The sequence below is a fragment of the Frieseomelitta varia genome, unplaced genomic scaffold (assembly GCF_011392965.1).
Source record: "Frieseomelitta varia isolate USP_RPSP 00005682 unplaced genomic scaffold, Fvar_1.2 scaffold_139, whole genome shotgun sequence".
Classification (NCBI taxonomy): Eukaryota; Metazoa; Arthropoda; class Insecta; order Hymenoptera; family Apidae; genus Frieseomelitta; species Frieseomelitta varia.
In genome coordinates this window covers 340,443-363,175 of record NW_025109072.1, presented here as the reverse complement: position 1 = coordinate 363,175, position 22,733 = coordinate 340,443, and the positions used below count along the sequence as shown (strand labels likewise).

The 22,733-nt window shown below is 41.3% G+C and overlaps 1 protein-coding gene across 3 annotated transcripts in view; it reads right to left on the bottom strand.

Annotated features, from left to right (window-relative positions):
• The window catches only part of LOC122531794 (multidrug resistance protein homolog 49), a 107,235-nt gene extending 92,976 nt beyond the window's left edge, over nucleotides 1-14,259 (bottom strand). For 2 of the 3 annotated variants that reach the window (XM_043660002.1, XM_043660028.1), the window contains exon 1: nucleotides 14,003-14,259. The gene's annotated coding sequence lies outside the window, so the exon portion shown is untranslated. Of the gene's footprint in view, nucleotides 1-13,991 lie in introns of all 3 variants that reach the window. The other variant, XM_043660009.1, reaches the window with a different exon arrangement.
• Between the last annotated feature and the right edge of the window lie 8,474 nt (nucleotides 14,260-22,733).

The window sequence follows — 22,733 nt, the reverse complement described above, 5'->3', positions numbered from 1 at the left end:
TCAAGAATTTGGACTTTAACCACTTTAACTAATTGCCAAACGAGTGACCAAACCGTCGTGTGCAGTAATTCGTCGCTTTCTTTTTGAACTCGTCGGTATGAAAACTGGACAGAAATTATTGAAAAGTAATAAATTAATTCTTTATTACAAACTAGTACCTAATTTATTATTATTTATTATAATATTATATTATTTATTATATTTTATTATATATAATAAATATATAGAATTCAGATATTACTAATTTATTTATACCTATATTTATTACCAAACACCAAAGAGTTAACCCCTTGCGCTGGCAACTGGTTCGCGGACCATAACGAGTGACCGAAACGTATACAATAATTCGCCGCTTTCTTTTTCTTTTGAACTCGTCGGTATGACATCACTGGATGAAAATTATCGAGAAGTAATAAATTTATTGTTTGTTTTGCCTGGGCTGTACTTAAATGTACTTAAAACTGAGAAAATATTGCAATTTTGGGACAATTTTTGGACGCGCGTGGCACACGTCGAGAATATCTGGCCCGAAATTGCAATGTTTTCTCAATTTCAAGTATAAATATTGAAAGTATAAGTATTGAAATATAACCCAGACAAAACGAAATAATAAATTTGTTACTTCTTAGTAATTTCTATCCACTGATGTACCGATGAATTCAAAGAAGAAGGCGAATTATTGTACACGGTTTGGTCACTCGTTATGGTCCGTGAACCAGTTACTAGCGCAAGAGGTTAATTAAATTGTTTCTCAGATAGGGACGATGGAAATGCGTTTATGTCGAATTGGTGGGCTACCGATTAGTTCCTCGTTTAACTTTAAACAAATTTACATGAGGTGGAATTGAAATTGAACAAGTTTCACGGATCTCGATGTTAAAGGAAAAATTTGCAGACTCACACTGGAAATGAGGAAAGCTGAATAATATTATTTGAATATTAGCACACGAACGTATATGTATTTTTATACTTCTTACATAATTCTTTGCTATATTTAATATAAGCGCGCCTTCTATAAATATCTTATAATTAGATTGGAGATTTATTGAACAATTCGATTCTATCTGCAGGATTTCTGACGTAGCTAGCAGGATTATTAAGCACTTTGATCTCGATATTTTCAATCAAGTCTCAATCAGATTAAACATAAAATGCGTAAAGCAATATTGCGTTCCACTTTCGCAAGTGTGACACAATACTGTTTTTTTTTTTTTTTTTACACTTTCATCGTTACATTTGTTATTTCACTTTACTGTCATCGTTTCTCCTTTCCCGACGAATGAAGTAAAAATAAACAAAGAGCGAAGAAAGCAAATAAAATTTAAAAAAAAAAAGATATATATATATATATACATATATATACATATATACGTCTGCTGTACATTTTTGTGACTTTTTATGCACAGATAAGTCTTCAATAGCCACGATACTTTATCAAGACTCGCGTAACAGTGTTAATGAAATTTCCAAATAATCTCAGCGTAATAAACGCGCGCTCACGCAATCGACGAGTGTATTTCCACGAGCTTCGTGCAACGTGTGCGCGTGTGTCGAAAAACTGAAAGCCACCGCGCATCGATCCTTCACCTCCGCGAGCAGCCCGTGTCTTTCGCATTTGCATGTGAATCGCAGGTGAACGCGAATTTTATTCCCGCGAGATCATATTTCTGCCCTGGGATCGCGATACAAGCGATGCAACCGCTGCCCGTTCCTATCAATCATCCGGGATCCCGTTGCTTGCCGCCGTTCGAAACTTGCCGCCGTTCCCGTTGCTGTTAGGCGACAACGACGCGGACACTAGGAGAAAAGAGGGAACGAAGTTTTGCACCGTGCAGTCGGAGAAAATTTCAGTTCTACTCCTAGACGATGGTAGATGGAACACGAAAACGCATCGAGGCGAGAAAGAGTCGGAAGATTTTGTTTGCTGCACCATTGCATTTGCATTGGGGAATATTTACCGGACTCTGCGTCGAAAGATTATTTCAGGATACGTTGGATTTGATCAAACATCTCGTGGCTCTCGTATCGGAGTTTGCCGAGGATTGAATTGATTTTCTTTCCCATTTTATCCACGAAACGCTCCGGCGCACTTGCGAAAATATCTCGGACATAGCGGCAGGTTTCTTGGCTGTCGTTTCGACTCTCGACAGTTTCCGAACGATCCGAACGGTCCAAGTCGAACGAAAAACACTGACACGTTGAACAACGAAAACGCGAGGAAACTATCGCGCAAGATGTTCGAATGTACGCGGCCGGATAGAGCACTAGAAAATCGCCGCGAGTTTTCATTCCTTTTGGCAGGAGAAAAGAGAACTCGTTGCGATCAACCGATAACTTTGACGATATCAGGAAATTAACGGCCGTTAGCTCGGCTCGAAGATAAAAAAAACGAGTAATATTCTCAATAAAAAAGAAAAAAGGAAAGGAAAAAGGTGTACAACGTTTTAAGCTTTCAAATACGCTGAACTTCGACAGGTAAGGCCAAAAGGGGACTGGATTAGCCAACTTGGCCAATTTTCAAGTAAAAATTTCGCCCAAGTCGCTCGGCGCGCTCCAAGTTTCGGCTCTCAGAAAGGATTATCGCGACCAACGAACCGTACAGCTCTCGCCAGACTCTTTCCAGAACAGCCTTCTCCTTTCCACCGTTTCGTAATGAATTTTACCGCTAATTGACCTTCGTGGATCCCGGATCGCGCGAGGGAACGCGAGAGAGCACACGTTTCACCTTTCGGGACGAGATCAACCGAGACGCCGATCCGACAAGACGGAATTATTCCCTCCTAAGAACAGGACAATAAATTCCACGAAAGTTCGAGTTAACGCGAGTACGTCGACCTCTGGGAACGATCGATGGTGCATGTATCTCAGTGCTGTGTGCTCGTTCTTAAAGGTGCGCGCACACCGATCGGAACTTTCGTTGCAACGCGACGATCGATCGCAGAGCCCCGCAGAACTCTGCATTGAATCGTTTCGACCCCGCACAGCCCGACGATGGTTACCAAGAAATTTCCCCTCGCGAACGAGCGTGCAATCGAACGAAATGTTCCGAGCTAAGAATTTAATCGGAGAACCGGCTTTCGAAACTCTCCGATGTTTATTCAAAAGCGTTGTCGATCGTTTCTCGAGTTTCTCGAAGACGCGCCGTTGTGCTCGTGCTTCGTTCGACCGGGCAGAATTTTCAGATCGGAAGCTTCGATGTGTTGTTGCATTGACTTCTCGCTGGTTCTGTAAACCGGAGGGGAAAGAGACCGACGCGTTGAAAACATTTTGGCGAACAAACGAAACTCGAAGTCCTGTATTGTACAATATATTCCGTGAGCATTTACTCTGAACTACCTCGACAATTTATTCCTGCTAAGGAGAACGTTTCGCTTCCTGCAAAAGAGAGAGAGAGAGAGAGAGAACGAAAATACGGAAATTTCGCCAAAGGAGCTCACTGCACCGTAAGAACGATCGAATCGGAAGCGGAAGCAGGTCCCAAGGTTCGAAGAACCGCGGAGGATCGATAAGTCGTGGAAATTTTCGTGCAAGAAACGAGATCGCACGAGAGCACGACTAGGCTCGACGATCATTCCCTTTGCTCGTTTTCTGGTCGCCTGTTCCGTTGCATACGCGCACGCAAATTACAGCTACGGAGCTACCCTTCCCACGCGTACGTATACTAACACGGCGACCATTAGGACCGATCGATCCTAACCTAAAATTGCGCGAGGGCATCGGCAAGAAGGGAGAAGAAAGCTCAATGCTGGAAGTCGTAATTGCGTATAATTCCGGGATGCGTGGTCGTAAACTCGATCGATCGATCGTGTTTATCCACTTGCAGGTCTCCCGCTGGAACGGCCAAAGTGATGCTAAAAATAATAACGATCGATAAAGGACGAGGGATTTCATCAGTGAAAGCTTGTCATAAATCATTTTTTTTCTTCTTCTTCTTCTTCTTCTTCTTCTTCTTTTTGCAAGTGGATATTGTAATGTGAAATTGAAGTGTATTTATAGCCGTGAGAGTATCGAGTGACTTTGACAAACGGAAACCACGCGAGATATTAGAGCTCTGAGTACATACGTGATTGTGAGTCACCAGCCATCGAGCTATCAGTTTATATGGTAGAAACATGTTCCGTTAATATTTTCGTCGAAGTATTTGAACACTCTGTGTAATACAATACGTGCAGAGTTGGGCATATTTTATTCGAACAACGAATAACGAGTAGATCTGTCAAATTTATTCGTAAATAGCGAATAACGGGGAAAAGTTATTCGTTATTTTCGAATCACGATTTATTCGAAATGTGCCCTCGAACAGTGCCCAACTTTGACTACGTGTGTTGTAGAAAAGATTTTAGATTGTACGTGACGCGATCACATTCTAGAGTAAATTCGAAATTCAGCGAAACGAATTTTAGCATCAATTGTACGATAACCATTTTGTGACTTCCATATTGGTTCCAAACTGTATCACTGATGATCACAATAGTCGTGAATTTTCTTCTACTAATTCTTTTACGTGATACGTACACAAAACTGCAACCAATCAACGAGTGGAGTAATTCGATTCGAAGGTTTAATTCCCGGTATGTAGTTGTGCACCTTTCCGGAGAAGGGGCATTCATTGAAACGTCCAGGATATCAAATAACGAGAATAACCCGGACAATCGATATCAACGGTCGCTTCGCGGAACGTTACTAGCGGTTACTGAATCGATACGCGATTCTTGAAGGTAAAAATCACGATTAACTGTTGTTAAACGCATTCGTTTCAGCATGACGTTGCGCGTGCAGCTCGTACGTATTTTTCACGCGACACCTTGCAACGAAATTCTCCGGAATTCGAAACAGAGTTGGATCATATACGACCGTATTCGAATATGTCGTTATTCCCTTTCACGGGATAACATTTACGTGGTAGCGTTTACAGCGAGCAAAAAAAAAGTATCGCGACTCTAGGTGGGGAACCCACTTTATCTGGTTGATAAAGTTTCCTCCGTGCTCCCGATTTTTCATCGATTTTTTTTTTTTTTTTTTCTTTTTTACGTGTCGCTTATCACGATTTTTATTTTATTCCTGACGCGCGCGGGTTTAACCGAATTTTTTTCTCCTCCGCGAAGAAATTTCAGACGATAAAATGTATTATTCAATTATTCATTTACGTGCGATCGTACGGCGAAATTAATATTTTATTTATTATTAATCGGAACGTACGATCCGTTGACGTGAGTATGTTGGGAAACGAGATTTTCGCCGGGACAACAGAACCCATTTAGGGCCGATTTTAAAGACCGAAAACGGTCGAGAGATGCAGCTTGTATTTTTATCTACCGCCGCAAACTCGGTTATGCGTTATCGTTATCAATAATAAGACAACCGAGAAATCGTCTGTGAACGAACGATGGCCAGCGATGCTTTCAAGGCTGCGCTTCAATAGAACGTAGAATCGAAGTGCAAAAAGACAGGGTGAAAAAACGCGTTGCGCAAAAGACAAACGTAACCACGAGAAGCAACGATCTTTCAGAACGGAACGTCTCGACGATCGAGCAGAGTAGACGATCGGCTAAGACGATTTTCGTAAATTAATTTAATTAATTTCGTCTAGTTTTGTTGAACGAGGAATTTATGTACTTCTGAATAATCCACTCTCAACAGTTTTTACGGACATGACGCGTGACGTTAACTGTCAATAATTTTCATCATTACAACGTCGCTTCCGTCACTGTATATCCAGCAGCGCCAGGAATCGATAAAGTATGAAGAAACCAATTCTGTCGCTAATCGCAAGTACAATTCTCTCCTGATTCTAAAAAGAGTCGTCTGCTCGGTTCAGATGCGAACCGTCGATATTTTTTCAAGCTTAAAAATGACGAAGATGATATAAGATGAATTAATAATTTATATAAGATGATATATAAATTAATAATTTGTACAAGATGATATATAAATTAGTAATTTATATAAAATGATATATAAATTAATTTATATAAGATTATATATAAATTAATAATTTTTATAAGATGATATATAAATTAATAATTTTTATAAGATGATATATAAATTAATAATTTGTATAAGATGATATATAAATGAATAATTTATATAAGATGATATATAAATTAGTAATTTATATAAGATGATATGTAAATTAATAATTTATATAAGATGGTACATAAATTAATAATTTATATAAGATGGTACATAAATTAATAATTTATATAAGATGATACATAAATTAATAATTTGTGTACGATGATACATAAATTAATAATTTGTATAAGATGAAAGATGATACACGTCGGATGAAGACAAAGTGATAAAGAAGCGATGTTATCCCAATTTCAAAAATTAACAAAAATTAATGAAGATATAATTATCTATAGTATACCGATAGTTTGGATGGCTGCGTTTTTTTTTTTACTGCTGTTAGAAATGCAAAGAATGTCCGCGGTCGGCGTAAATTCCTAGTTGAAAAAAAAAAAACAAGGGTCAAACAGCAAGTTTCCAGTTCAGACTGTAGGCGTCAATCCGCGTGGCGTCGTTTCCATTAGAACTTAGCACTCGTCTAACGTTCGAGAGTCGTTTGAACCCGATGGTATGCAAGAAACGCGATCGCATATTCATCAGCCGATATTTCACAGAATAAAACAGCGACGTGTCGAGCGCGTAAAAACAAAGGCGCATACCGATCGAATAACGCGCGTGATCGAATACGTGTTTGAAAAGTGGCGGAAAGCTGAAGCCGAGCACTCCGGAACACTTCTGTGTATCTGTATGGATATTTTAATGAAAAAAGGAGCGGCTAATCGCCAGGTGCTCGCCGAGTTAATTTATTCCTTTCGGCGGTGGCGCGCGTTTTAAAAATCGAATTAAACGCGCGAATGCGCATGGTCAAAGGTAGTCGCGCGCGATGTTGCCACGAAGAGAGAGAGAGAGAGAGAGAGAGAGAGAGAGAGAGAGAGAGAGAGAGAGAGAGAGAGAGAGAGAGGTCGTTTTAATTACTTGTCACATGAGCAAAATGATGCATCGCCGGCGAAAACGCGGGATATACATAAATTTCGCGGCGAACGAATCGGCGGGGGCCTGGCCCCGGCCAACAAATTTCATTATCGCGGAAAATATTGGCCGGTGGCCCGGGGCTTCGATCCCCTAAATAATTTCGATCCCGTTAATGCAGCCTGCTATACCACTGGCCAATGAAAAATCGCTGCGATCGTAATTTCATTTGCATACCGCGTGATCGAACCGATCGGTCAAACCTCATCATCGCTCGTCCGTGTCGCGCTTTGGTTTTCTAATTTCGAATTTCCTACCGAATCGTTTATACAACGGATACAACGGAGAGGAAGCACGATCCTTTTCTTCCACGAACGAACGCAACGTTCAACCGATTTGCATCACAAGAGGTTAGATTGCGCGACTTAAATTGCACGTGTCTACGTGTACTATAATTTATCAGATCTCGATTTAAATATTCACTGTTTCTTTAACGAGACTTTACCTTGAAATGTTAGAAATAAATATCAGAATATGTCGAAGTACGTAACATTATCTAGAGAGTTTATAGTTTAATCAAGTATAAGTTTTTGATTATGTAAGAATAATTTATGCTACGAAAATAGCATACCTTTTTTTAACAAAACCTTCAGTCGATGGAACAGTTTAGTATCACTTATTGAATTATTGGTTATTAAATTCTGGTACTTAAACCTCAAAAATTAAATAATTTTACTATTTAAAATGTTATTAAAAATAATAAGTAAATTGTTCCGTCGGTTGATAGTTTTACTATTAAAGGATATTTGTATGGATACAAGCAGTTTTGTAGCGAGAAATCACTTACACTGAACCTTCCACGTGTTATAATAAATGTAAGACTTCTAATCGCTACTTGCGAATTATTCCGCGTTTTATGATTCACTCGTAAGCGTTTTGTGTACTTTGTTCCGTGATGCGAATGAATTAAAAATGACACGTTGGAAAAACAGAGTCGATCCAAGTCGAAAATTATTTTTCTTGAAACTATACTTAATAATCCTATAATTTGATTTTTTATGCAAAGGAAATTATTTTACGAATTCTAACATAACATCATGGATAACTGAAACCAGTGGTATGATTATATATCATACCATGGTAGATATATATCTATGTATAAAATAAGATGATACGACGTGCAGTTCATTAATTATTACTTCACATTTGGTGAAGTGATAACTGGTGAACTGCATGTTTCAAAACATAAAAATTGATCAAAAATGTTTGTCTACTGGTTTTAATCAGTGAAACAATAATAGTTAATAGTAATATTGAAAATTGTTTGAAATGTGTACTGCTGAACATAGATATACCAAATAATCTATGCTTGAGATTCAGATGAATCTAACATCGAAAGATTATTGATGCATAACGATAGATTTACCACGAGTTACAGATTTATTAATTAATATTGTATGTTCGATTATTTTGGGTGAAATTTACTCCATATATTAAAATCCACCAAGCGTTGTGACAACGTGAATAAAACTTTAATCATTCTACAAGAAAGTTTTTAAACAGTTGCAGATGTTAACGAAGATACATTTAACAAAATTCGTGATTATATGACATTAAATTATTCGGAATATGGAAATATATTACCATATATAATACACTTTTGCTACAAAATTATGTCCTACGAAAGAATCTAAACAACTGTTTGAAAGTCATGAAATTATCAACATATTTGCTGTAACTCAAGAGACGACACTTGAAAACATTTACAAATGCTACGCAAATTTCAAAATTGAGATAACATTTTGAATACACGGATATGCAGTAATAATGTTTCTGAATAATTAATAGTAGTAAGAAGCATGTTGATCGAGCAAGAGAATATTTCAAATTATAATTTCTAATATTTTGGAGAAACATCCCTCGTGATTACATTCTGAAATTTCTCACATTTCTTGGGACACGTTAAATTTATCTTTGAACTTGAAAGATTATCGACAAAAGTCGTAAGGTTAACAGACGAACACTGGAATTTTATTCTGACGTCTTTGATCTTATTAGCCGCTTTCTATTATGAACTCAAAGCAAAATGTCACTGGTTGTCGAGGCGTCTGACAATAGCCATTTGTCAACTTTATCATGCAGTCCACGATTTAATTTAATTAACAAACACGAAATAACAATAATGTCACCAAAAATATTAAACGAATGGAAGAATGTTTTTATCGGTGATACACAATGTGGAATTATTGAATGTTGGATGCTTTATGCAGTAAAAAATAAAAAACAAAGCTTCGACACGTTGTTATGTTACTGAATCATCTAAGAAACGCTATGAACACGATCGATGGAAATGTAACTTCCAAAACTCATCATATATCTCTTACGACGAATATTGAACAAGCGTTGAAATTACGCCAATCTCCTACAGCTAGTATACAATTAGGCGCGCAATTACATTATTAATAAAAATTAATATAGAAGAAGCGACAGAACTTGTGCGTACAATCGAATTGAAAAACTTTGATGTAAAATACTCTAAACGTTAGCGAAGCAAGTAGTATCATTCTAAATGGATTTTAAATTACGCGACAACTGCGAGTTGTACTATTCCACTCACGCTCGCGGCTGTTGTTGGATATTTTGTCACGGGCTATCATCCTAGATACGCGTGGAAATGCTCGTGGAGACTTGCTTGTATCTCTGTGCTGAAACACTCAGGGATAACCCATTTCCTAATTTCTTAGATAACGTGTTCCGACCCACGCCGAAGTGGAAGACGCCTCGAGACAATATAAATAAAGGTGCTGAATTAATGGAGACATATTTTCTACCGAAACCATCTCTCCAAACTCAGCGAAAGTCAGACCGTGTTGAATGTACATACACTAAGTTTGAGTACACCGGTATTGGAGCGCTGCTGACAGCGAAGTGAGTACGGCCGTGGGATAAGATTACAACTCATTATCGTTGGCTTACAGCAAATTTCACCTTCAAGAGACGCGCGAGATCATTTTCGAGTGACGCTCGAGTGTCATAAACCGAGCTCCACAAACACGATTCGCATTCGAATGAAACGTTGCTCGTTTCAACGAGACACCGGCGGAACTTTCCGATCGGCCGTGACGAATACGCGTAGCCTCGCGGCACCCGGGGGACGCCTCTCTCTCTCTCTCTCTCTCTCTCTCGGCTCACCTCGAGAGCGTTTTTATTTTCGGCCGATCAAAGAGCAGCGAAATAACCCGTTCATGGTGACGGCATGGAGCTCATCGAAACGAATGCTCCCATGCGGGACACGTTCGCGTCAGCAAAACCACGTTCCGCGAGGAAAACGCGCGGGGCCATTCATCCCCCGGGAACGCGACAATGAACGGACAGTGTCACGTCCACGTGTTTCCCAGCCAGGTAATCGACTTGGCGCGCGGAGAAAAATCTCGAGATAGAGGCGCGCGCCGGCGTATCGCGACGCTTACGTAACATTTCCAGCGGCATTTTTACCCGCTTGTGGAACGTCGCTCGGCGATTGTGTAAGACGTGTGAGATACTAGAACGGGGCTTGCTCGGGTCTGTTGAAACAGAGAGAGAAGAGAGAGAAAGAGAGTGTGTCTGGCATACAACGCCACGTATCGTGGAAAACGAACGTATCTTTCGCGGAAAAACGAAGCTGAAGAATGCGCGGACCCGGCGATACCGTGGATGGACGTCACGCTGAGCCTAGGCCTTGAAACTCACTTCAAGCTGCGCGAGGGTCTCGGCTCCTCGAGTGGGGAAAGCGACAACGAAGCTTTTTCTGGACCCAACTACGGAATTCCACGTTTAATATCTTGCGCTGGAATGACGCGCCACGCACGTCGAGAATTTCTTGCCCCAAAATTGCAAGTATTTTCTCATTGTCAGTTTTAAGTATATTTAACACACTGCGGACGACACGAATTGACGAGGAGACGCGAATTCTCGTTTTTTTCGTGTTTCGACGTTGCGGACGGAGAATTTTGCGCTATTTCGCGTTGTAGAAAACACGACCCAAGCAACGTTATATATAATATTATACATAAGTTATACATATAGTTATATATTATAATGTTATATAATTTTTCAAGAAGTAGGAAAATTGTTCCCTAACGTAGCACACCAGGAAACGTTACTAGAGGTATTTTTATTTTATTTAATAAAATACCTCTAGAATGAAAAAATAATTAGTAAATTTAATTATTAATAAAATAATAAAAGAATGTATAGCTTGTTGAATGCTATACATTCTTTCAATCATATATTAAATAAATACGAGAAAATACAGACTATATGTTTATCAGAGCATAACGTCCTCAATGTGTTAATATAAATATAAAATAAATAATAGTTAAAATTTGAAATACATAATAAATAGATTCTTATATGTTACTATAAAAAATATATAGTAATATATATAAAAGTAGTAATATTTAAGATATTTAAGATATTAATAATATATAGTAATATTTAAGACATTTAATATTTTATGTAAATTAAAGAAGTATATATATGCATTGTACAAATGTTTCCTTCTTGCTCCAAAAATGTGCGTTCCCTGGAAGCAGGTTAGGCGCGGCGAGTGTCGGTACGCAATGCGTTAAGTATAAACCCATGGCAAAACAAATAATAAATTTATTACTTCACAATAGTTTCTATCCAATGATGTCGTACCGACGAGTTCAAATAGAGAACGGCGAATTATCGTCTACGGTTTGGTCGCTCGTTACGGTCCGCAATCGGTTGCCAGCGCAAGTGGTTAATTCTTCAGTTGATTCTTCGCAAATGTTTCTTACCACGCGGGAGAACCGTGTAGTACTGTGTGCCAGGCGTAAGCAGCATAAATTGGCGTGTCGTAAAATGCGGCGATAAGTTTTAGATAATGGGCACGGTTGTTCTCCAGCTGGTGGATTCGAAAGCTAGCGCGCGAGCTACCTTTGTACCCCGGCTATCAAACTGACGTAAGGTCCGTCAGGGGCTTTCTCGATAGTCCGATTCCGAAGGTGATCCCTCCGACTGGATTCGGCAAAGTTGCTCGCGAATCCGCTATCTCGACCGTGATTCACGTGATTCGACGGAGCTATTTTCTGCACGAAGGCAACATCCCACGCGCTCGAGTCGCGTTCGGAATCCGTTCGAACGGCGTAATGTAATATCCGTACAAACGGCAGCTTCTCGTGCAACGTCTGTTTATGTTACTCCAGTCGACTCTCCCATCGTATCCAGTTCCATTTTGCGTTGCGATAGGATCCGCGAATGTTTACACGTTTTTCGCGGCTCGAAACGCGCGATTGGAACGCGGCGGCTTTCCATCATCCGGGACGATTCGTTTCAGCCGACGCTATTCGAAAGACATCCGATTGCATCTTGTACCACGTGCCTGTGTGTATACATACATACATACGTGTTCGCGTACGAAAGGAATCGACGAAACATTTTTACCTACTGATTACATGCAACGTTTAATGCTGCGTAACACGCGTTATCGCGGGGAATATCGCGACGTTTCAACCACATACGTTCTATTTATTGCTCGTTTCGTTATTTATTCTCTGTAATTTATACTAGTCTATTAGTCGCAACTGCACTCCCCACCTAGAGGCCGACCTCCAGCGCGAGCGTTTCTTTTTCTTCCATTTGCTCTGAGAAGAACGATTATCCGTTTATCCAACGATCAGTGACACCAGGCGACCCCGTTTAAAAATACCACGCCGGGAGAAACTGCACGAACAATGGCGAAATGAACCGCGCGCGATGTTCAAATACCGCGAGCACACGCGTCCCGAAATCGATATCACGCGGTAGAATCGGCGTCGCGTGCATCCTTGAGGCACAGCCACGAGTAAAAATCGTAACAACCGGTGCTAGCTGGTTCGACCAGGTCAAACACGACGACTACATACACACACATACGACGGCCAACGGGACGAGTCACGCATACAACCGTGCCGAGTACTAACATGAAGAGCAGATCGTGTTGAAGTAACTGATTTCGAAGCCTGGCCGAAATGTAAATTCGAAACTGAAAACAATTAACACGGTGTTACGTAGACTTAAAACCACTGGCTCTTGTGTTTGTATAGAGAGTAAGAGTAAACACGATACTCCGTTTTTCGGGTACGATTATACTGCAAGAAGGAAAGATGGTCTTTGATTTTTCACGCGCGAGGTGTTCTCAAACATGTGACGAACGAGTGTCCCCGAAAGTTAGCAGAATAATCGTTCAGTTCTGCTAAACGACAGTTTATATTTTTCGAAGAGATTTCTGCTAAAAAAAAAAGTTGTTTCTTGAGATAAATTTAGACGATACAATGGTCTCTTTAACACGCGACGTGTTCTCAAACACGTGACGAACGAGTGTTACCGAAAGTTACCAGAATCAGATCTTTCTCGATTCTTTCACCAGAATCCAAAACGATACTCCACATTCGGATACATCGTACTCGAAGAAGAATAAAAGGAGAGATTTTTGTCAAAACAGGCCTTTACCTTTTGTACAAAGTCTTTGTCTTTTCATACGCGTTTCAGTTTCTCAAACACGTGACGAGTGAGTGTCCGAAAGTCACCAGACTCAAATCGCTCGACTCTGTACGACACCGATGCTCAGCACTAAGCTGCTGCTCTGTCGGCAAGTATGCCAAATGTTTCGTATCTGAGTAAACAGGCACTATCCGATAAGGCCTAGTGATCGGAAGAAATGTTCAATCGAATCGCGTGTACTCCGATTTTAGTCGTGCTCCGAGATCGGCGTCGAGCGAACTGGAACCGTCAATCCGATCGAAAGGAAAGGAAAGACGAGAGCCATTTCGCGGACGGAAATCACGAGAATTTTCTAGCAAGAGGGACGCGTCGATTGGCAACAAAGGGGGACAAAGGGAAACGACGTGAGTTGCTGCTGTGGAAGGAGCGCCTGCAGGAACAATGCCTGCGTGTTCGTGGAAATCACGATCTTGCAACCTATATATATAGATATAGATATATATATATGTTACCATCTATATTACCATCGATTTACCTTTTTCTCTACTCTCTCGTACTACTGCGAGTCAGCGTGTTTCTATCGACGATGAGCCACCGATGTTTCTCGACACACAGTCTGTCGTGTTACCGAACGACGAAACGATCCCTGGCAACGTCCCTGTCCGGCAAACGTGATTGAAAACGACTCGTAGTAATGCCACTACGACGGAGGAACTGACTCGCTTGTATCAACGACGTTCGACACGTTACGGACAGAAGGCCGTTTTACACTGACCCCCTGCCACTGGAACTTCTACGTATAACCATCGTCTACGTCCTGCCACGGTTGCCATGTTGCGTGCTTGCCTGTGTGTGCGTTGCCTATAGTCTGCTCACCGCCGGTGTGCACGCCATCGTGAGTGTCATGGTTCCGCCACGCCACGGGACCGTACGTATGTATGTACATACACGCGAGAACCGTGCGTGGAACAACACCGAATTCTTTCTCTCTTCTCCTCTGTTGTATCCGCCGATCTTCGCGGAGAGGGGCAAACGAGTCGAGAGAGATCGAAACGAGAGATTCGACTCTTTTAGTGGAAAATCTTCGCGGTAGAATCGCCGATTCACTGGAAAACTTTTGGTTTAAAAATAGATGAACAGAGAGGAGAGAGAGAGAGAGGATCGCGTGGATCGAGTCTATTTCAATTTTTTCGATCGATCGATACGTATAGCCGCATAGGAATGACAAATGCTTTCGACTGGTTACGTAAGTGCAGCTGATAAGCAGGCAGTTTGCAGTAGGCGAGGAAAGAGAGGCCGCGAGGTTCTTAATCTTTGCGAAAACGGAGCGATTAGGCTAGAGGACGCGAGAGAAGGAAAAGCGCAGCCAGCGCGGCGTTGCGAAATCGGGGCGGCGGGGAGATTAAGGGGAGTCGCGTAGCGAGATGTTGCGATTGGCAATAAATTTCCACCCGTTTCTACGTGCAATTACGTAATTCGGGTTTCACTTGCCAGTCATTGAATAAACCTGATAATTCTGCGAATACTCTCGTGCTCCCGTGCTAAGTTAAACGCACGTCTTTGCAGAAGAGGAGACGTTTGTTTCTATCGCGAAAGAAATTCCAAATTTCCAAAACGAGAGATCTCAGGCCTGTCTCGCGTCGATCGATCGGATTCAGACGTTTGCTCAGATATCACCGATGCCAAATAACAAAAATTGCCAACTAGACGATCCGATCAAGACGATTGCAACCGGATATCGAGAGATTGGCAAACGTCCTGTTTCGAATTATCGCTTCCCGCAGGTGAAAAGAGACAGAATCGTCCCAAGGTCGGGCATGTTTGAAACTAGCGGGATCCACCATGTTTATTCTTCACGGGTAATGCGTTTCGCGAATCGATTTGCATCGCTGTGCGACTGACTGTGAGAGCGCTAGGAAACGCGACGGCCGGGAACATCGCGCATTATCTTGCAATCGCCGCCTGAACTGTACTTACGTAAAGTTCCTCTAGAATACCGGACAAACCGCTTATACAGAGTGTTTCGTAACTTGTGGGACCCATTTCGGGAGCTGACGATTACACGCCTAAAAATAATGAAAAAAAGTCATATAAATATATGTCCTATCTGTCTTCGTTTACGAGATATAATGAATTTTATAAACAGAGCAAACTCTAGTAAGTTACCTTTTACCAGGGATGGTATATTCAATTTTCATAATAATGATAATTGGAGAAAATTCACATGTTATTGTGCATTCAAGACATCAACACCAATTTAGTTTAAACGTACGGGCAGGAATAATTGAAAAATTTTTAATTGGACCTTTTTTTTTATGGGAAACTAACAGGCACAAAGTACATTGATTTTTTGAGCACGCGTTTACACGAAATATGAGAGGAAGTTCCAGTCGATATTAGACTTTGTATGCGGTTTATGCATGATGGCTCCGCCGCATTTTAGCCGAGCGGCTAGGCAATTTTTAAATCAACACTTTGCAAATAAATGGATTGGTCGTGGAGTTCCTATTGCATGGCCTGCTCGTTCTCCGGACTCGAATCCATTAGATTTTCATTTGTGGGGACATTTGAAATCTATTGTATACGCAACATCGATTGAAAATGCTGAAATGGTACGAAATAGAATAGAGCAAGGTTTCCGACAAATTCGAGAAACACCAGGAATGATAGAAAGAGTAATCAAATAAATGACAAGACGCGTGCAGGCTTGTCTTCAAATGCAAGGTGGTCAATTCGAGCAACTTTTGTAAAAGTAATTAAAAATAGAAAATTCATTATATCTCATAAACGTAGACAGAGAGGATATATATTTATATGACTGTTTTTCATTATTTTTATGCGTACAATCAGCTCCCGAAGTAAGTCCCGCAAGTTCCGAAACACCCTGTATAAGCGACCACCGATTTACTTCCGAGCGGGAAATCGTGTCAGTGCCGTGTCGTCTTTCAAAATTCCGCGCCGCCGTCATTGTTCGCGCGACATCAGTTGAAACGCCGAAACGCCACACGCGTTTTTTTCAAAACCGACCGATTTTCCCTTGCGGAATCGAGCGCGACACACGCGTCACGTTAGCATCGGCTCGTAATTAAATTTCAATGGACGTGTGTTTTGTGCGTCGCTGCGGCGAAAAAAATTTTCACCGGCGACGCGGAGCCGATTGTTAGATAACAACGCGAACGAGTGTCGGTGCGAGAGGGGGGAGAAAATCGAAGAAAAAAGCACAGCGTACACGCGCGTCAAAAAAAAAAGGAAAGAAAAAAAGTAGGAAAACCGGCGACCAGAGAGAGAAAAAAAAAATATATCGTTAATTCGAACGGTATTATCGCGATGAAATATTCAACGGCATTGAAAGCCACGGGGTACGACGAAACGAAATTCACGGGACGTTTCATGCATTTTGCAAGCGCCGGTCGTCGTACACCGGCGTTGGTAATTTATCCGTTGTTATGGTTATTCACTCGCGGACAGGATCACACGGAACGACACGGTCCTTTCTGACGTGAGTGAGTCACGTACCCGCGCTCGTTATACTTTTGCCTTCTCTATTCGATAAACTCCGCCGACTACTTGACCGATTTACGTGACGTGCATTTCGTCAAAGTTCTTTCTTCTTTTCTTTTCTTTTTCGTTTTTTTTTTTTTTTTTTTTTTTTTTCTTATCGTTCCGATAAGTCGAATCATCGGTCAAATTACTCGGGTGAATTTCGTTATCGCCTCTAGTGACGTCGGTGTCGAATCGACAGCGCGAATGTGCGAAATGATTTGACACTGTCTTTCTATGTCACGAAATATTGCAGATCGTAACGATATCTGACTCCGCGATTGTGAGGACAATCTTTCACGAGCCTGTTTTATAGTACTTTTTTATTTTTATACGAATTTTTCAGTCACTTTGAAGTATATATTTTATTGCCCTAACGTAATTTTAACCTTCTAAGTACTAACGTCCGATATATCGGCACCTATGTAATATATGAGAAAGCCGAATGTCTGATATATCGTCGGTCTCTCTCTTCTTGTTTTGAGTTGCTTGAGTCTTTATTTAATTTGATTTGATTAACTTTGAAAATATAAGAACTACAATAATTTATATGAAAACATGTAAAATTAAACTTCGCCTGGCGATTTAAATTCGTCCATTAGCGAAGGGGGATTTAAATACCTTCCTTAGAAGATTAAAAGTTAAAAACTGAACATAACACAAACAAAAAGACCTCGTTCTTCAGGTTAGTGAGCTAAGTCGACAATACTAAACGCTCCTGACACAATCCATCCGCGATGGAGCACAGTAGACGTAGAAACTTGTCGGTACAAAAAACCGGGCGAATCGTTGTCGATAATAAATATGAGGCGATAAATTTCTTTATACTGACAAGAAATCCCAAATTATCCTAACTGTCTGTCAGCAAATCGTTTTAATTGATTGCCTGACGAAGTACTCGAGCAACGTTAACAGGCAAACTTATCAAACTGACGTTACCGTTAATGACGTCTCCCATTCGAAAGATAAAAACTCCAAGGAACGAAATTACGGAAAGACTCGAGTGCGAACGAAACTTTTATTCGCTCGTTTGATCGACGAATGCGAAACATCTGCATAATTCAGCGCTTTTAATTTCCTTCGTCGGGGAGCAATCCAAGGAAAATCAAATCAAATCCACCGTAACGAGTTTCCTTTTTTTTTTTTTTCTCCGCCAAGTCAATCTGGAACTCGCGGTCGTCCGTTTCCCATTTCTCTTTCATCGAATTATAATGCCGATTCGAAGTCGTTTCTCCATGATTGTTCGTCTCGTCAACAGATAGGAACAACGATACGGAGCAAAGATGGACAAGAAATGAGCGAAAACTAATTCGCAACAGCATGTTACCCTAAACTCGCGCGTAACGAGGAGCATTCCGCCGATGTCTCGCATTCGAAACGAGATCACGACGTGCGCTCCGCGCAAATTACGAAAGATTTGTCAGGGATCGACACTAGGCGAAGGAGGAGTGAGGGCGATAGGAGACGGTAGCTAGTCTGCGGGGCCTATTTTCAATTAGCGAACACTCGACGATGGTTCGATCGTCACACGGATCCCTCCGGAGATCTCGCGGGATCTTCCCGTGATCCTGCGACGCCTTCCCTGGATAATTTACATACGATTAATCTTGATCACTGCCGCCACCCTCAGAGACCTGTCTTCGTCGGCGAAACGACGACGGCGTGCAGGTTAAACGGCAAACGCCCCAGCTCAGGCAGACCCGCTCTCGGATCGATCGATATCCTATCTCGTGTTACGTTCAGGTTACCGCGCGCGGGATTCTCGCCGAGACTAGAATCGATCTAATTAAATACACCGATTCCCGGTGTGTTCAATTCGACTCCGGAGGATCGACAGATCCAGATCGCGGTCGTTCGTTGCCTCGCGAGGGAGAAAGAAAGGAAAATTTCTCGAACCTCGCGGAGTTCGTTCGCGAGTTGAAAATTCTACGCGTTGAGGTTAAAAATAGAGAAATTGCGAAATACACGACGACGGCGACGTTCGGCTAATTAAAACCGTACGAGTGTGTAATAACACGGAAACGGCTGACAGATTCGCGCGAAGTTCTTGTAAAATTTTCCACACTCGGCGCGCTCTGGCAGAGTGGATGCCCGACACGAAATTAGACACACGGTTCTGTCGCGCAGAGGCTTTGCGAAAACATTGGCAAACCGAAAGCAGATCGAACTGGTTCTCGCGGAACAAAGTTTCCCTCGCGTTCTCCTGACGAACGTCGTTCAGATTCAGAGATTCAGCGAACAGCGAGCCAAGGCTGCCAAGTCACGCACCCTCCCCGATTAAAATTAATCGTTAGATCGAAGCCAGGCCAAAATTGAATTATACGCCCCTGTGTGTGATCCATTTCTCTCACCCTCTCTGCCTTTCTATTACCCTCTATTTTGGTGATGGATCGTTATGTGTACGTGTCGAGCTCACCTCGGGACATATTCGGTGGATTGATCTAATTAGACAGTCCTCTCCATCAGGGGCGGCAGCAAGGAAACTGATTGAATTGCTGCAGTTGCCGGCGCGAGATCTGCACAATCTCCGCGAGGAATCGACGATGCTGCGCGATATTCGATTAGACGCGATCACGTTCCATCAAGACGTGTTCTAATCAAGCAAAGCGGTTTACGTCGATCGGCTTTCATCGTTAGTTTCTTGGCATACGTCCACCCGTTGTCTGCTGAACAGAACACCGACTCGACGGATGATCGCTGACACGAGATCTCCACGCTGGTCGATCAGCGTCAACTTTGTCTGTCTAGCTGTTTCCTCTGTTCGTTACTTCCAAACAGATCAAAGGCAAACAGGTATCAGGGATATTTTGGTGGGATTTGATTGAAAACAAAAGTTTTCCCGTCAATGCGACGGAGATGAAAAAGGACTAATACTCTTTACTCGCTGACGATTCGCCAATCACGATCTCCACCTTCTGGCGATTCGACACTCTCTATCGCTGGATTTTTACAATCTGCCTCCTTGATACCTTCGTGCACACAAGCATTCGTACCTTTAACCCTTTGCGCTGGCAACTGGTTCGCGGACCATAACGAGTGACCGTATGCAATAATTCGTCGTTTTCTTCTTCTTTTGAACTCATGTCGGTATGACATCACTGGATAGAAATGATTAACCTTGTAAGTACTAACGTCCGATATATCGACACCTATATAGTATCTGAGAAAGAATGTCCCTGTTACGGCAAGCTCGACGGTGAACGTTGGTTGCTGCCCGCTTCGCTCGTCGCTCTCTCGTCGTGCCTTTTACAGCCTCCGGAGAGATGTTNGTATAACTGACGCGGAGTCAGTCCTCGGACGGACTGCTTGTGACTCGTTGAGTGGTCTACGTGTGACTGCATTTAATCGTCACGTTCGCTACGTGAATCTACGTTGCCTTTAGAATTGGTAGGCGACTTTCTGGAGCCGGCCAAGGCGCCTTGTTTCCTAGACAAGGCTTTGTTTATGCCCTACCGAGCCTTCCCACATACTGTCTCTCTCTCTCCAAGGCCAGAGAAAGTGTCCTTAGATGAGAGGTATGTTAGCACATCTGGCAATTCTCGGCAGGGCCGAGGCTTTGTAGAAATTGACCTGACTGACGCTTCGGAGAGTTCTGTTCTGCGCTAGAACAGTCCCATATATCGACGGTCTCTCTCCTCTTGTTTTGAGTAGCTTGACTCTTTATTTGATTTGATTAACTTTGAAAATATAGGAACTACAATAATTTATATGAAAACGTGTAAAATTAAACTTCGCCTGACGATTTAAATCCGTCCACTAGCGAAGGGGGATTTAAATACCCCGTCTTTAGAAGGTTAAGAAGTAATAAACTTATCATTTCTTTCGCCTGAGTTACATTTAAATATACTTAAAACTAAGAAAATGTTGCAGTTTGGAAAACAAAAAATTCTCGACATGCGTGACACGTCATTCCAGCGCAAGAGGTTAATGTTTCGAGTTAGGCTAAAACAAATATTAGACCTAGCCTTTGCTATGGCCATCTCAAGTGAATATCATTTGCATCTGTCTCACATTTCTTTGGTCGACTACGGAAAACAGAAGAATTTGTGTCACGCTGAAAGAATAATTTGACGAGGCATTCCGCGCTATTCAGCAACAGTCACAGTCAGCGATGCACATTTTCATTTGAAAGGTTTTATTCCCTGGTCGCCAGATACTTGCACCTCCACTGAGTGTGTTCTCGAAATTCTCTCGTACGTACAGAACGAATCGCGTATTTTGTGTATCGGGATAATATTTTCGTTTCACGGCCGGGAACGATCGAAAAGTTAAACGAGCACCTGCGAGAAGGAAGGTAACGGCGGCCAAATAAATTCGTACCGTTTCAATTTCCGATAGCAATGGCGACGTCGTTTCCCATCTCTGCGACCTCGTCGCCTATCCCCCCATAACACGCCGGAGGCTACGTTCACTCCCGTTTCGTCCTGTATATAAATTATTCGTACGGAACAACGATTCCTCTGGCATAATTTTTCAACAGAGTCGATCGCCGACGTTTGTCGTGACTGAACGACACGTTCATTCACCGATCTAATTCCAATAAAATCGCCGTTCGTTGGATCCACGCTCATTAACTTGACAGTGAAATTGACAAGAAATTTTTTGTCAATTTTAAAATAATAATAAAAAGATAAAAATACTACTTTATTACAAATAAAATAAAATAATTACTATTGTCCATATTGTAGATAATAAATTTATAAATATATTAATTTTATAATAATACTAATATACTTAAGGTACGTTCGTGTAAATTATTTATTGTAGTATTGACAATATTTGACCTACGATGTTTTAGTTGTTTGTGTCTGTTTAATATATTATAGGTGCTAAATTTATAAATATATTAATTTAACAATAATAGTAATATATTTAGGATGTGTTCAGAGTCAAATTGTCAGGAAATTTGTCAATTTTATTTTTAAAATAATAAAAAGAAATAAACTACTTTATTATAAATGAAATAAAATAATTAATATCGTCCATATTGTAAGTAACAAATTTATAAATATATTAATTTAATAATAACAGTAATATATTTATAGGATATGTACAGACCAGATAAGGTACCTTCAATTTCTTGTCAATTTGAAGAACAGAATTTCAGGGATCTTCGCTGCTTTTAAATTTGAAATTTGAATCTAACAAATGAAGTATAATTTTTGAAAATGCATAGTCAGGAGCTCTGTCCGTATTGACAGACTTGAACATCTACCAGAATTTTTCGAATTTTCCAGGGTGTTTCGTCTAATTTTCGACCTAGAAAGAAACTATCCGATTCCTCATTGACACGTTCGTTATTCCACTCGGAAGATTTCCTTCCACGAACTGGTCGTTTTTACCCTTCCCACTGGCAGGAATACGAATCAGAAGAACTCGAAAGGAATTCCGAGTTCGATTCAATCAAACTTTAAACGAGACTCGAAGATGAAATGAGCTTTCGTCGGACTTTGAACTTTAGACCTCGTTCTCTTGGATTCATCTCGACTTGTTAGACGCGCCGGACTTTGTTACATCGATGAGTAAATGTTGTTTACTCGCTCGAGAGGTGCCGGTTGGTGAATCTCTGAACGCATCTCGAGGAAGTAACAAGCACTCGACGAAGGTTAGTCGATTCCTCGATCGACGAGGAAGGACACGGGGAAAAATATCTCGTACAATGTGTGCGTTTTTTGCGAAGTCTCAGCGTTGGCGCGAAAAGATTGATTCTGGCAGAGTAGATAGAA